Genomic DNA, 12,062 nt, shown 5'->3' with positions numbered 1-12,062 from the left:
TCAATAACACCTTTCAATAGTGTGAAAGGTTTAAACAACTAAAAAAATATTAACATAACTATACCATAGGTCCTTATAAGGAAAAAAACTAGACTCAATTCTACTTACATTCTAGAAGTTGACTAGGTTTATTTTATGACTTCAATGACATACAACTATGATGTAAGGTCAAAATTATCTTAGTAAATCTATTTTTCCTAACAACTCTGATTAAATAAATTACAGCAATTTTCAAATAGTTCTCATCTACGATAATGTAAAAAACAAAATTATTCTTTTTATATTAACACCTTAACCTCCTGTAGAGTAGGACCCATTGTTAATTGTGTAAAATTGATTCTTGATGCTATGAGAGGAATATGTATGCAAATTCTCTACTTCTAGGTACTATGGTTTTACATGTTTGTTGATTGGAATTTAGCATTTATATACCTAGTACTATGATATCGTAAATTATGTAGATCCCAAATATGTTTTTAGTTTCTTAATTAAAAAAGCCGTATAAAAGTAAGAAAATTCATGTTTTAATTGCTCAGGAATATTGTTTTACAGTGCTGTGAAAACTATGGAGATAACAACGCGCCCCACCCTTCTTATCAGGCGTGAGAAGCCTGTTGCGGTTGTAGTTAGTTCAGTTTAGACGTTTTGGTATGCTCAGGCTGCATTCAGTGTAGGTTCTGTCTTCTTTCTTGGATATAGGTCTTGTTGCTTAAATTATATCTTGTCTTGGACAAATATTTTAACTTTGTTGTGGTTATCTGATATTTTTGTCATTTAACATTACTAGTGAGGATACATTAATAAATAGCTATTTTTGGTCAACGTTTAAGTTCAGCTTTTTTTTTGGTCCGGTTATTTGAAACACCGGCGAGGGAAATACATCTGGGATCAAATAGGTAAGTCATTAATTAAACCTACAAATTAGATTACACATTTACAAATTAGGGCTATAGTAAAAAGTAAAAAAAACAATAATGTGAATAATAAATTAATAAGTTTAACTTCTTGGGTTTGATCTATTAGGCATACAGCTGATTGCTGTAAATATTCTAAGATTGTAGCATATGGTAGGCCTATTACAGATACTAACTGTTGTTAACATTGGGCTTTAAGTATACAGTAAAACAATCAAGTAATGACACCTGAGTTTATTAAGGTACTAATAAGTGCAACTGAGGTATTTTTAACATTTTGTATATAGGAATCACGACTTTACACGGCCTTAATGGGTAGTTTTGCACAAGGTTTCAAAATTTAATTATAAGAGTGTGGTTCTTACAAAAGTTCATAGGTACTTTAGGATTTATCTAGAAATCAGCCTATAACGTCTACAAACAATCAACAGGGTTTTTCATTAATTACTTGGAATAATGGGTAAAAGTTTATGCAAAAATGTTGCTATGCTCTTTTGTTAACACAGTCATTGATAAATATATTGTATTGATTTTTAGGAAATGGTCTTTGTTACAATTAACAAGCTTAGAGTTTAATGCTCTTTAATGTGATTGACAGATGCAAACTCTATGACAGAGTCAGCGAGCATCAGTGGCAGAGGTCTACAGCTGAGTCAAAGGCAGAGGTCTACGGTTAAGGTCTACGGCAGAGGTCTATGGCAGTGGTCTACGGCAGAGGTCTATGGTCGCACACCTGAAGTTAAGCAGCTCATGAGGTGAAGGACTGGTAAGTGTTGTATTCCATAGTAGACTTTAGATGCATCTTAATTATTATCACCCACATAGATAAAACATTGAACACCAACCACTAGCCTTTAACTAAAAAGCTTAAAAATACCATTTAAACCATTGATATATCTACAGGTTCGCTTTAGGTGTCCAAACACTTTTATTTAGTGTTGATATATAATAGTACCAAGGAGTTTAAAAACCACTTATCCTGTAGAAAAAAAGGAGATGTCTAAAGAGTCTGTCCATGAATTCAAAATATTACTTAACATAAAACCAATCGTTATTTTACTCATTTAATAAAAATAGTACCTTACTCTTAACACATTAAAAACAAATAAATTTATCAACTTCTAAAAAAGAGAATTACATAAATGGTATTGATTACCAAATTGAACTTTATACTTATGTAACCAATTAAGTTATGACTGAAATGAGATGTAAAGTGAACAGGAAGCTTTTACCAAACATAGGTAGGTGCTTGTTATATGGTTCATTTCTAAATGCTGTCATTAGGCCGATTCCGTACAAACTAACGTTAAAATGTATGTTTAGACAACATGTATGAACATTTTAATAGCTAAGAAAATTAAAAAAGTAAAGCATTATTCATACAATCATTTAACTGACTGCAGTACGGCAAAATGATATGTATTATGCAATACAAATAATTTTCCTAACATTTTTTGTAGAAACTTGTTTGAATATAAACTGCATACAGTAAAAATCTATCTAGTACTGATAATTTTAAATATCATCCTTAAGTGTTAGCTCTTGTATAACAAACAACCTTTAATCAGGAAAATGCAAACCATTGGTTATAAGACACAATGTAAATATAAGCAGTAGATCTTTTGTTTGGATAAAAATAATTACCAGTCCTTTTATTGCGTGTACTATAACTATATTAAAATGTTTAGTGAAATTATTAAGAGAAAACTTGACAAAATAGCGTAGAATTAGATTATTTGCAAATTATGAAAAACTAATCACACTGTTAAAATTGATTTTGCTTTTTTCCGCCATCAAACTTTCTATGTTTTTGAAAGTTGTATTCTCATAGACTTGGTGTCCCATTTGTTGTCTAATAAACTGCAGTTCCATCGTAATACAGTACAGAGCTTAATGCTGAAATCAAGTATATAAGCAACAATTCCGTTATGAGATAGGATATTTATTTACTGTAACGTTCTGTAGAGTTTAGCGTATTTTTCTCATCACCGAGCATGAGAGCGGAAATGCTAGGATTTCTTAGAAAGCAATGGCTATGTTAATAAGCCTGAATAAAACCTACGCAAAACAGACTCAAAGCAACACAGCGTTCTTGTCACTTTAATGTTATAAGTACTGTATGGTATTTCACAGTAACATTGTACTTTTCTAGTGATATTATGTTGAAATAGCAACCATACAAATGTAGGTTTTTAGAGATGAGTGTAGGGTTAGGTTGAATCAAGAACTATAATAAGCATAACTACACCCTAATAATGATAAACATTTACACTATTGTTTTTAGTGTTAAATTTATGGTAAAGATCATATGTCTGTAAACTGGAAGGTATATTTGACTTAGAGTAATTGAGGTCTTATCATACAATTATTACGTAGCCACACGTATCGTGGATGTAGTTTGGTCACTATGTTGGAGTGTTAGGTAATTTAGTTGATTAGCAGTTTTTACATATTTATAGTATAAGTTGAATATCGGTAGTTTTTGTGTCATAAAAGAGGCTTTTTTATCTATTCAAAGTATTATGAACCTTGATAACAGTAAAAGGAGCTTACATATGACTTCAAGTGTATCTATTTTATGGCAATCTAAAAGACTTCTCCATTAAAACTATTACTTAACATTAAGTTTTTTTTTGCAACACAGTGTCAACTTAAAAGAGTCGTAGTCAATAGGTATTGCATTACATTCATAGCTAGGAGCAATATGGAACATTTGATTGCTACAAAAAAACTTGTTTATAATAGTCTTTACAACCATTATGGTAGACGGGTTAAAAGCCCACCTATTAAAACCTGGAATAAACTATTAATAGCTTAGAAAAAGTACATAAACAAATAGAATTCGGTATTTAATTTTTGGGTTCTTGGCTGATACAAACATACTTTTACCAGACTCAGGATGGATATAGGGTTATTGAAAATGCCTGATAGCTGGAATTTAATCAATAAAAAACATGTCTCCAAAAATCAGACACCGAAGGCAATGATGACGTTTTCGCGAGACTACTTTATTAATACTTTTCAATGAACCTACTCGCAAGCGCTGGAACTAACATTTTCGTGACCGTATGGCTGTACGAGCTCACATATTATGCACATACTGTTTTACTGGGAAATCTATAAGATTTAGCATCGTTGTACTACAGTAATATGTTATTGGTGATCGGTAATTTAAATGTAGGTTTATAAATTAACTACCGATACATGACTTAGAAAATATGTTCAAATACAGAGCAAAAGTGATGTAATTTAAGGACTGTGCAACAGTATCTACAGGAAATGAGATAACAGTATCTAATGACCGCGAAACACACTCAAACCTTCTACACTGACAAAACATTCTATGTTCTATGTAGTATTTTATAGTTGGTATAAATAACACTCTATTTGGTTAGCATTATTAACCATTATGGTGCATATATACATACAGCCTAGAAAGAACTACTGTGGGGCGTTCAGATTAGTAAATTTTTGTATTATGGGGATTTACATAACTCTGGGTCGAGCTTTTTATTTAAATGAAGGATCTTAGTACTTGAATTACATTGAATTGTTTAAATTGTCTTTTTAGTGTAATCTCTGTGACCATACTCATTAAGCAGCATGCATTCATTTTTGATGCAAACTAATTGAGCTCTCTCTCTCTCTTCCTAGAATATTCAATTATCTTCATTTTTTATGTACAAATAGCTTTGTACGGATGGAATCATGTTGATCTTCTCACAATCGGAACAGTATTTCTTTTGCATTTTAGTGTGTATTTTTCCGGATATGTAGGCTAAACTCTGTATTCCGGTTAAGCTCAAGTACAATTTGATAAACACAGAATCTCCAATTGGCAACCCAAATAATGCATAGAAGTTTCATTTATGGTTACACGTTATTACTCTTGCGATTAATTAAACGTAAGAAAAAACGTTTTTCATCTCATTTGGGTGTACTTACAAAACATGTTTGGTAACGGTTATGTGTAAACAACATTTAATGTAAAAATATAAGTGACAAAAAAATAAATCTATCCAAACAGATGTTCATTACTTCATAGATATCCAAACATATGAGTATTTCATAAATTGTAAATGTTAAGAGAAACTTTACAAAATAGCGCACAATTTGTAAAGTAGTGGTATCATATTACAATGGATAGAAATTAAGATAACACAAATTGGTTGGTCAATATATCGTAAAAATAACCAAAAATTATGTAATTTTGAACAATGTATAGACAAAACTCTAATTTTTAATACATAATCACATAGGATAAAATTTGATGTTTTAACGATTTTAAACTATTCCAAGAGCATCTTTAGAATTTAATATCCTAATAACATGTATTTATTTTTAACATAAAATCACATTCCTTTATAAGACCTACTTGTTGGTTGTGTCTTAAATAGTGTCATCATTCATGTTACATTTGCGGTTTGAGACATAACTCTTTAAATTTTACTTGCCCGCTTGTTTCTCTAGACTACCTTATCTATCCTTACCAATCACCAAAGATTTTATTTCCGGTTGGGGTGATATGTTGATTTTTGGTATGGTATTGGATTATAGTTAACAGTTTTTATATGAACCTATGGTCCTAGAGGTTCACAGGATCGATTCTTACCAATTAACAAACATATTTTATTTCTGGTTGGGGTGATATATTGATTTTTGGTATAGTGTTGTATTGTAGTGGGAGTAGTGTGAGTCCTTAATCTCAGAGGTATGCGGGTTCGATTAATGCCAAACGTTTCATTTCCGGTTGGGGTGATATATTGGTTTTTGGTAAGGTGTTGTATTGTAGTGGTAGTCCATGATCTCAGAGGTTTACGGGTTCGATCCTTACCAATCACCGATCATTTCTGGTTGAGGTATTTTTAGTATGGTATTGTATCATAGTGTGAGTCCTTGATCTCAGAGGTTTACGGGTTCAATTCATACCAAACGTTTCATTTCTGGTTGGGGTGATATGTTGATTTTGGTATAGTTTTGTATTGTAGTGGGAGTCCTTGATCTCAGAGGTTTACGGGTTCGATCCTTACCAAACGTTTCATTTCCGGTTGGGGTGTTTTTTTGTATGATGTTGTGTTGTAGTCTCTTGTTTGTGTATGCATATTCGATCTCAGAGGTTTACGGGTTCAATCCTTACCAATCACCGATAATTTCTGGTTGGGGTGTTTTTAGTATGGTATTGTATCATAGTGTAGGTCCTTGTTCTTAGAGGTTTGTGGGTTCGATCCTTACTAGCTACCATTTGTATTATATCAAGTTGGAGTGATTTTTAGTGTTGTATAGTAGTGTTATGTTTGTATAGGAGACTAGGGTTCAAATCTTCTAATTTCCGATCAAGTTAATATTTTATGTGGTATAATATAAGGAGCTTAACGAGTAATATAGATCTGTTACATCTGGTATAGTTCTTTAATGGTGGAAATGATGTATTCTTACACCTCTTTTAGCTTTATATTGGATAGGGTTTGAGACTATCCCCTCATTAAGTGAGGCCAAGTTAAACGTTATACAACCTATCCAGTTTATAATATTATATACCAGTTTATAATATTATATACCAGTTTATAATATTATATAATATTATATTGGTTGATGTCGTATAACGTCCTCTCCTTTATTTATAAAGTTTTTTTTTGTCAAGTCTATAGATTTAGTTATATAACCCTGCCAAGAAAGTTAACAATCAAGGTTTACAGGCTTTTTAGTCAGCCATGCCAGTGACCTTCACTCATGGTTTACGGGCTGTTTAGTTGGCCTCGCCAGTGACCAATAACATTTACACAGGTACAAGGAGTGGCTCAAATCCTTTGAAATTTGAGCACCTCAGTGTACACACATTCACACAAGTATAAGGCGTAGCACAGATTCTTCTAAATCTTAACTACTCAATATACACACACTCATACTTTGGTTAGGTTATATAAGTATATATCTATAGACTTGTTTTTTTTTACTAGGAGAGCTATGTACAGTTTTAAATTAACAAAATTATTTACAAAGTTTACATTTACAATACAATTAATGTGGCCCTTTGGACTTTTCTATATCCAAAAGGTAAAGTATCATATTGACCTTCGTACCTCCTTTTAGGACCAGTTATTTTAAACACTTTGCTCTCTGTGATGGTGACGATGTCTCTGTCTCTAGTCCTTCTGATTCTACTTTCTTCAATTTCAACAGTCTGTTTTGCTTCACTCAAAACCATCTCTTTTAAAAATTTTCATTTCAAAATTTACAATTTTTGATGTTTTAAAGTTAAGGGTGAGGCCCTTGATTTTACATATAGGGATCAATTTTTGTTGATTGGTTGACCAGACAAGGTATGCGTAAATTTTAGGCCCCCCAGAGACAAACTCAGTGATATAAGAGCCGGGTCCATACTCTACTAATTCGTCAGTCATTTCACCGAGGTAATCTCCTGTAGACACCCTATAAAGACCGTTTCCATATATGTAAACAACACTGTCAGTATCATAATATAATACTTGAGCTCCTAGGGCCTCAAGGTGTTCATAGAGCTTGAGTCTCGCCTGCGAGGTAGTGTAGGCCGCGATACAAACGTTTATGTTACTAGGAGGTTCCCCCACTTCCTCTAAATACCCCCATGACACGACTACAACCTCATCATTAACAATCTGAATTCTGTTTACTTTAATTTCGGGGCTAGAAAGCATTTGAAATAGGGTTTTAGGATCCCTAACAATAGTAGCTTTAGTTTGATTTTCCCTCTGACCAAATTTTCCCCAAAAACTATTTAACATTAATTTTGCTAAAGATCTCAAACCTCCATTCTTAACAATCTTTGCTTTCTCCAAATTAATTCCCTCGTGTCTCAAATACTCTGCAATATATTTGTTTTTGTCCTCCTCAGACTTACACCATTCTGGATACCCCAAGCTTCCTGTTTCATCTTGAGAAATTTATTGATAAAATCGGTGAACAAACCCCCATTTTCATAAGTCGCTACCTGATACTCCCACAACTCATACATATCCAATACAATATACCCTTTCTCTACTGCCTTTCTGATCTCGTCCATAGTCCATGTCCCAACAAGTGCCCTATTATCACTGTCATGATTACATTCTCCCTGATACATCATTTCCCCACACATTCTACACAACACAAACATCAATTTATCATTCATTTTTGTAGGGAGTACAGGATGGCACAGATCAAGAGGCGGCAATACTTTACATTTTAACAAACCCTCTACACCCATACCTCTTTCACGACACTCCTTATCTCCTACATAGATGGTTGGATGGCCTACGGGGTACTTCCCATACTTACAAACATAAGGGTACAGAGAACAAACATCAACATACTGTATAGTTTCCCCCTCAACACATTTGTGATAGGATTTCGCATTACCCGTCCTACCTCCAAAGAAAGCCTGCCTCGGGTCAAGTGGGAGATTGTTTAAGATAGGCAAACTGTCCAGATATTTAAGCTGCAGATCTTTTTTCTGTTTACGAAATTCGCATTCCCACATCTCTACTAGTGCGTGTTCTGTAAACTTTGCGTTTTTAGCCTTGGTTCGCTCATAGCGAAGATGTAGGCTATCAGAAGGGTCCTCTTTCAAAGGAGCGTGACGGTTGTAAGGAAAGCATTTAGGACACCCATGGAAATAACAGCCATGAAATTCATAGATGTTTCTGCCATCAAACCCGTCTACTTTCATTCCATTGACTTTAACTTCTTTACCTCGACCTGCGTGGTCAATCCTAATCCCGTTGGTTTCCTCGACCCAAGAAAGCCATTGGAGTGCTATATTTGATTGATTGTCTACTAATCGATAGCCGTTTTTAGGGATAAGTCCGATAGTATTGGGTTTCAAGAAATTACGGCGGAAAGCTAGATTGCAGGCACTTGCAATGGTAACAGCCTCGAGAAACGGGTCAACATTACACTCTTTTAGAAAAATTGAGCGAAACTTTAGACAGGCTTGAGCCAAGATATCAACATCTGAAATACAGTAGGCCAGGATCTCATTTTTGAAGTTGAACACATAGTTGTTTGCCACCTGCTCACTGTACCATTTTTAAAAGTCATTATAGGATTTCTCAAACATAGATTCAGGACAGTAGTACTTTTTGTCTGGCATAGGGCCTACGTAGTCTTGGTTTGCCAGAGTGTTGAACAAATGGGGAAAATAGCCTTTCTTTTTCTCTGGAGGTAGGTCAAAGGCTTTAGGCAGAGCAGACAAAGCCATAGGGAAGTAGCTAAGTGAATCAACAAACCTTACATTGTCAATTTCCATTAAGATAATCTTAGTTCCCCGCATTACAAGTTCTGGTGTAAATTTTGTTTCTTCCAACAAGTACTTTAGCAAAAATTGAAAGTCAAACCCCTGCCCATTGTGTGCAATTACGCAGACGTTTTTAAACTGTTTCCTTACATACATTACATAGTTCATAAACTGATTGATAGGGTCAGAGTCAAACACTCGCGTACGATTTTTACATGCAATACAGAATTTCCCCTCAATACACTGGTAACAAAATTGCTGAGACACACACAAGTTTACTTTATGCAATTTACTTTCAGGGTCAGAGGGCAGAGGCTCATCCTGGCGGGTTTCCAAGTCAAAGAAAATAAAAACATAGTCTTTAGATTTAGGTTTTCCCTCATTGGGTTTCATATAACATTTATGGTTGGGATCTTTATACTCCCCACAAGGTTTACAAAATACTTCCCCACACTTGTGAGGCTTGGACCTCTCTTTAAGCAAAACTAGTTTCCCACAGTCAAGACATTTCTTCACATGTTTACACCTATCAACCTGATGCGCTATAAAACAGCGTTGGTTTTTATAAGTTAGATTGCATTTAGGACACAAGATCCCCCCATACTCCTCTATACATGGGGGCGAGATGGTTTGGCAACAGGGACAAATGTTTGAGCATCTGTGGGCTCCTTTGTGATCATACGGGATATAACAGGCCTCACAGAAATATTTACAAGCAAAGGCTGCTGTCAGGCTAGTAATTACATTATAGTGCCGGTTATAAAACAACAGGTTAATTTTGAACTTGGGGTTCTCCACACTACCCTCAAAATACACATCACGACCTTTAGCATTGTAGTTGTACACTGTGATTTTATAGTCTTTAAGCAGATGTTGGAATTTTCCAAGTTCAGGAATGCCTGCACCACCCTCAGGCATCACAACTCTAGCTCTACGTACAAGTTCCTGAGCCCTAACAGTTTGCCTATTTGCCCTATCCATTCTAACTAATTTATATTCAGGATCTTTATTTACATTAGCTATAGCCACTACAATAGCACGGGGAAGACACAAATTATCTTTATTGTTAATTACGACAATCCCAGTCCTAGCTTTACATTCTTCGTCAAAGGTGTTGTACAGGCCTGGTCTTTTGCAGCCTCCTGAACCTACAGGGAGATTAACTCGGGTACATTCAACTTGAAATGTATCTGTGGACTTGATTGATTCAGAATTTGATTGCACAATTCCCCCAAAAATTTGCCACTGGACGTCCTCGTTAACTTCATTTGCAGGGCGAAAAGCAACAAACCCCGGCTCTTTACTTCTCAGGTTAAGTGAACGCAGAGTGAATCCCAATTGATCGCCCTCCTGACAAACTTCTTTCATTTCATTAACAATTTGACCAAACCCTTGTCTTAGCCAGTCAATCTCATTAGTTTCTGGTGGGGGGTTAGAAAACTTAAAAACAGTATTAATTCCATGAATGCGAAATCTCTTTACATAATTTTCATGTTTATCTAGAATATTTACAGGGACAATTACTTCAACAGAATCATCTACAACATTTACAGGTTCATTACTATCAACAGATTCATTGGAATCTACTGGAGCAGAGTTACTTACATCCGTCATCTTGAAGCACTGGGAGCAAAGTGATGCAATAATGGCAGGGTTGCGATAAGGGTTTATATAGGGACAAGGATAACCACAAATGTGTTTATCAAAGGTGACGTGGTACACAAGAGGAAGTGATAGCTGTTGTTTTAGATGATGCAATACCACAAAAGTGGTTATCAAAGGTGGTTATCCGGTTGTAATATGGTACACAGGAAGTGATAGTTGCTGATTTGGATGATGCAATACCGCGCAGGATGTAGACATTATATTTAATATTATATACTACTAGCTGGCCCGACAGACGTCGTCCTGTCCTATTGTGGTTTTATGTCACATGCTCGTTCATTTTCAAGATGAGCTCGTTCGCATGGCTCAATCACGTCCTGGTTGAAGTTCGTTCGCTACGCTCACTCACCTTTAGGTTGGAGCTCGTTCGCTGCGCTCACTTGCCTTCAGGTTAGCTCGTTCGCTATGCTAACTCACCTCCAGGTTGAAGTTCGTTCGCTACGCTCACTCACCTTTTGGCTGCAAATTAGCTGTTCTCATAAATTAAAAAAAATATAGTGCTGCACCCTGTTGGTAAACCTATTAACTTTTTAATGCTATTGAACATCACAGAATCAAATTGTTTAGCTGCACCAGCTGTTAAGATTCTTTAATTCCATTTAAATATGAGTACTCATAAGGTTAACATGGGAAACTCCAGAGCCACTGGGGCGGAGCCCTATTGACGGATCTGCACCAAACTTCACACAAACCATCCTTGAATAATGCTTAATAATGCCTAAAAGTTTCATTACAATCTGTCGAGCGGTTTTGGAGTCCATAAAGGACAAACATACAAATATACAAATATACAAACATACAAATATACAAACATACAAACATACATTGGATTTTATATATATAGATATAATTATTATATACTAATTATGTTTATTATTTGTTTCAGATGGCTGCCCCTCTCCTCCTCCTCTACTAGCGTTAAGTATCAGAAATCAGAAATCAGAAAATCTTTAAGTATTTAGTAATAAGTTTGTATATAATAGTATAAATAAATCTATATTTAGCTTTCACAACTGTTTTTATTAATTCCCCCAACTTAGATTACACCATAAAAGAATTCCATTAATAAAAAAACGATTAGTAGAAACAATTGATAAAAAAAAGATAACACAAAACAGAGATTATATCATATACAATGTAATCAGTAGTTGGTAAAACACAGCTACCTAATACCACAGTACATTATTCAAATTTATTATAGTAAATCAAGCATATATTATACATTTATAATT

General features: G+C 34.6%; 1 long non-coding RNA gene across 1 annotated transcript; it reads left to right on the top strand.

Moving 5' to 3' along the window:
- Positions 1-647: 647 nt before the first annotated feature.
- Positions 648-11,773, top strand: LOC128986998 (uncharacterized). Its single transcript, XR_008490181.1, has 3 exons — positions 648-896; positions 1,513-1,680; positions 11,717-11,773. It is a non-coding gene; the product is annotated as an uncharacterized LOC128986998 (long non-coding RNA).
- The last annotated feature ends 289 nt before the right edge of the window (positions 11,774-12,062 follow it).

The sequence above is a fragment of the Macrosteles quadrilineatus genome, unplaced genomic scaffold (assembly GCF_028750875.1).
Source record: "Macrosteles quadrilineatus isolate MER2022 unplaced genomic scaffold, UCM_ALF_1.0 Scaffold_2__2_contigs__length_208266976, whole genome shotgun sequence".
NCBI classification, from domain to species: domain Eukaryota; kingdom Metazoa; phylum Arthropoda; class Insecta; order Hemiptera; family Cicadellidae; genus Macrosteles; species Macrosteles quadrilineatus.
This window is presented reverse-complemented; position numbering and strand designations above follow the sequence as displayed.